We start from the raw sequence: 5,375 nt of genomic DNA, 5'->3' as shown, positions 1-5,375 counted from the left end.
CGTAGTATGTCAGGACTGTACCTGTGTTTCCTGATATGTTAGTACTGTTCCTGTACTTCAAGGTATGACAGTACTGTACCTTTGTTTCCTGGTATCTCAGAAACATACCTGTGTTTCATCCAAACCACCTGTGAACACTGACTGACAAACACAACCACCTGGAAACACAGACTGTATGACAGTGCTGTACCTGTATTTCCAGGTATGACAACTGTACCTGTGTTTCCAGGTACGACAGTACCATACTTGTCTTTCCAGGAATGAGAACACCCTTTTGTGGTATGTCAGCACTGTACCTGTGTTTCCAGGTATGTCAGCACTGTACCTGTGTTTCCAGGTATGACAGTGCTGTGCCTGTGTTTCCAGGTACAGTAGTGTGCCTGTGTTTCCAGGTATTTTAATGTTGTGCCTTTGTTTCCTGGTATCTCAGTACTATACCTGTGTTTTCGTGGTTTCACCCAAACAACCTGATAATACCACCTGGGAACACTGACTGCCACACACTCAACCACCTGGGAACACTGACTGTCACACACAACCACCTGGGAACACTGACTGCCACACACTCAACCACCTGGGAACACTGACTGTCACACACAACCACCTGGGAACACTGACTGTCACACACAACCACCTGGGAACACTGACTGTCACACACACAACCACCTGGGAACACTGACTGTCACACACAACCACCTGGGAACACTGACTGTCACACACAACCACCTGGGAACACTGACTGTCACACACACAACCACCTGGGAACACTGACTGTCACACACAACCACCTGGGAATACTGACTGTCACACACAACCACCTGGGAACACTGACTGTCACACACACAACCACCTGGGAACACTGACTGTCACACACAACCACCTGGGAACACTGACTGACACACACACACACACAACCACCTGGGAACACTGACTGTCACACACAACCACCTGGGAACACTGACTGTCACACACACAACCACCTGGGAACACTGACTGTCACACACAACCACCTGGGAACACTGACTGTCACACACACAACCACCTGGGAACACTGACTGTCACACACACAACCACCTGGGAACACTGACTGTCACACACAACCACCTGGGAACACTGACTCTCTCACACACACACACACACACACACACACACACACACACACACACACACACACACACACACACACACACACACACACACACACACACACACACACACACACACAACCACCTGGGAACACTGACTGTCACACACTCAACCACCTGGGAACACTGACTGTCACACACAACCACCTGGGAACACTGACTGTCACACACACAACCACCTGGGAACACTGACTGTCACACACAACCACCTGGGAACACTGACTGACACACACAACCACCTGGGAACACTGACTGTCACACACACAACCGCCTGGGAACACTGACTGACACACACACACAACTACCTGGGAACACTGACTGTCACACACAACCACCTGGGAACACTGACTGTCACACACACAACCACCTGGGAACACTGACTGTCACACACAACCACCTGGGAACACTGACTGACACACACACACACACACACACACACACACACACACACACACACACACACAACCACCTGGGAACACTGACTGCCACACACAACCACCTGGGAACACTGACTGTCACACTCAACCACCTGGGAACACTGACTGTCACACACACAACCACCTGGGAACACTGACTGTCACACACAACCACCTGGGAATACTGACTGTCACACACAACCACCTGGGAACACTGACTGTCACACACACAACCACCTGGGAACACTGACTGTCACACACAACCACCTGGGAACACTGACTGACACACACACACACACAACCACCTGGGAACACTGACTGTCACACACAACCACCTGGGAACACTGACTGTCACACACACAACCACCTGGGAACACTGACTGTCACACACAACCACCTGGGAACACTGACTGTCACACACACAACCACCTGGGAACACTGACTGTCACACACAACCACCTGGGAACACTGACTGTCACACACACAACCACCTGGGAACACTGACTGTCACACACAACCACCTGGGAACACTGACTGACACACACACACACACACACACACACACACACACACAACCACCTGGGAACACTGACTGCCACACACAACCACCTGGGAACACTGACTGTCACACTCAACCACCTGGGAACACTGACTGTCACACACAACCACCTGGGAACACTGACTGTCACACACAACCACCTGGGAACACTGACTGTCACACACACAACCACCTGGGAACACTGACTGACACACACACACAACTACCTGGGAACACTGACTGTCACACACAACCACCTGGAAACACTGACTTCACTCAGCTGTGTTTCCGGAGTTTCACCCAAAGTGCGAATATTTCAGATCATCAGATCAGCATCACAAACATAAAACTCAAGATGGAGACACACCTGAAATACAGAAAACCAAGTTCACTTTTGAGGTAATACTGGAAGGATGAAACACATGACATGGCCTTAACATAGCACTAGTAATGTTGAACTGATAAACACAATGTTAATATCTCCTTATGAATTAGGTATCACTCATCATCCAGCCTCTTACATCTAACAGATCTACGTCCACAGCCAAATGTATTAAAGATGTCACTGGATTCACCTGGAGAATCTCTGTTGGGAATACTCTTCCCCAAGGAGCCAGACGGATCAGTTGGTTATTTTTAAGGACTTTGTTGATTGCATGCTATGGATGTCAGTCTCTGGATTGCTGATCCAGATGGTCCACCATACTAGCTGGAATATTGCTGAGTGTACCTTTGAAGAACAAACCAGACAGCAAAGGGAAAGTGTAGTTTAACATTTTGGTGAAAATAACTTTCATAAAACTGTAATTTGAAGCCTCTAGCCTGTCATGGAGGATTTCTGTGTTTGGTTCTAGAAATTCAGCCTTTGATACTCTGAACATTGGGTGTATTTCTCACAAGAATATAAATGGTTGTGATATGTTCTATGTAATTTACAATTTGGATAAATTTGTTGTTTTAATCTGGCATAGTTTGTTGCATCACAGAGGAATTACTTTTTCAGTTTGTTAAGGTGTATCAGCTAGTTCTTGTCCATTCTTTAAAACGTGGGTATGTTGACACAGACAAATGATTGTTTTGATCAAAGTAAAACAACAGTGTTTTTTATTACTTGACATATATTATCCAAGGCATGATAACCCCACCCCACTGCCACCCCCCGAACTGTTAAGTCTCTTATCTTTTCAATCAAATCTCCACCTAACCTGTATTAAGTGTATTTAATCAGGTGTGAATAAATCCAATGTAGATCACTATTAACGCTCTCCCACATAGCTGAATATTGATTACTGTGTCAAAGACGGACTAACGAAATGAGCATTTACTTTGTCTTCATAAACTTCACTGAAATGTTATCACAAGTCACCATTATAATATACTCTGCCACATGACACCAGTGTTGGGTTCCCTGCTGCACAAGCTGCACTGATGTGAGGTGCTCAGATGAATGGGGAACTCACCAAGGGATGAGTCAGGTCGTTCACCTGCCAAGATAGCTGCTTGTAAATGGAGCTACTCTATCTTCCTTGACAAGCTGACAGATCTGCTGGCTGACAGGCTGAATAGGATCTGTTTTTTAAATCTTCAGTTTTGCAAATGATAGTTATCATTTGTGAAGAGGAAATGATTTACTGACATTTTTCTCTCCCTTAATTTATATCGTTTACCTTTACATTTTGTGCCACGTAGTATCTGAATAACACATGGGAGATTCTGAGCCTCACACCCTACTCAAGCTGTTGCCTCAACTTCAGTCATGGCATGATGGCTTCAACTAACAGTGTATAGTTGCACAGAGATCTTTAGAAATGATATAAATACGAGCCTTGAACCCTAATTTCAGTGGACTAGTTGGGATCACAGGATAGACATTCATACAGTTCATCCATGGGAGCCAAGTAATGACACATAACTGGGTTCAGAGTGAGTGAGCATGGTTTTCCACCACTTTGCTGGGGACTTAAAAATGGTTAAGTGTGCCCAGACAATGCAGTGACTGACCATCAGGGTTCTCAACTGAGTAACTGACCTTGACAATATCACTTTGGTTGACCCATGAAGATTCGGATCAGAATTAGCATTCAACCCATGCTTGTCATAAGAGGGATCAGGTGGTCAGGCTTGCTGACTTGGCTGACACAGGTCATCATATCCTAATTGCGTTGATTGATGTTTATTATGTTGATTTTTCTGATCCTGACTTGATTATTAAAAGACTGACACCATATAGCTGAAATGTTGCTGAGTGTGGCGTTTATAAAAAAACAACCAACCATTTCTTTGGTCACCTATCACCAGCATAGGTTGCTGTGGTCTGGTCCTGACCGAATTCATCAAACTACGTTTATTTTTATTATGCAGTCCTGTGCACAGATCTCAGGACACAAATCAGTTGAAGCAAAGAAACGATGAGTGCAGAGAGACAGTGTTTGGCAGCTTCACTCCTGAGAGTTTCTAAGACTTTCAGTCCTGCCCCACAATGAAACTCTTATGGTCTCTTCTCAGGCAAGGGAGTCTGTTCAAACTGCCTCTGTTCACCCAGCAGAAAATAGGTACCCGCTGGGATAAGTCATGTGACTATAAACCTATAAACCTTCTCGAACCAAACAGGAAACTTGGGTTATGTGGTGTAATAATAATGCACTGTGCTCGGCGCTGATGTCAGCACCATGAGCATACTAAGAAGTTGGGTGTTATTGGTATATAAATTATATACATTATTAAACAGTGTACTGTTCCAACGATCAGATGCTATGTTTATACTGATTGGCAGTAATGAGTATTAATGTCATGTGTCAACATGTCAACGGGGAATGATTCAAGGTAAACCAACCGTGTCAGAACTTGTTACATTTGGGATTACACTTTCTTAGTAAAGTCCTAATTCTAGTACTTTCTTGAGTTGAGTCCCATCCAGGACTCGAACCCACACCCTCGGTGTCAGGCACCCAATAGCCAGCACACCGTCAGTTGCCCAACCCGCTCAACCGCCACAACTTCCCTGTCAGAGATCCCTATTATTCATCAGTTAAATCAAAATGAGTTGGGTGAAGGCGACACTACTGCCCTGGCATGTATCATCTTGGGAATGAAGGTACACACACACAAGTGAGTTTGGTTTTACACATCTTTATGCAATATTACAGCAATATCATTGCAGGGGACATCAGAAGTGAGTTTCACACATTGTACACGTGGGGAATAAAACCCAGGTCTACCCTGTCAGTGATCACAGGATAGCCCACCACCACCCCAAGGAAAGACATGACATATATA

This window comes from Haliotis asinina, chromosome 12 (genome assembly GCF_037392515.1).
Source record: "Haliotis asinina isolate JCU_RB_2024 chromosome 12, JCU_Hal_asi_v2, whole genome shotgun sequence".
Classification (NCBI taxonomy): Eukaryota; Metazoa; Mollusca; class Gastropoda; order Lepetellida; family Haliotidae; genus Haliotis; species Haliotis asinina.
Note: the sequence above shows the minus strand (reverse complement) of the source record.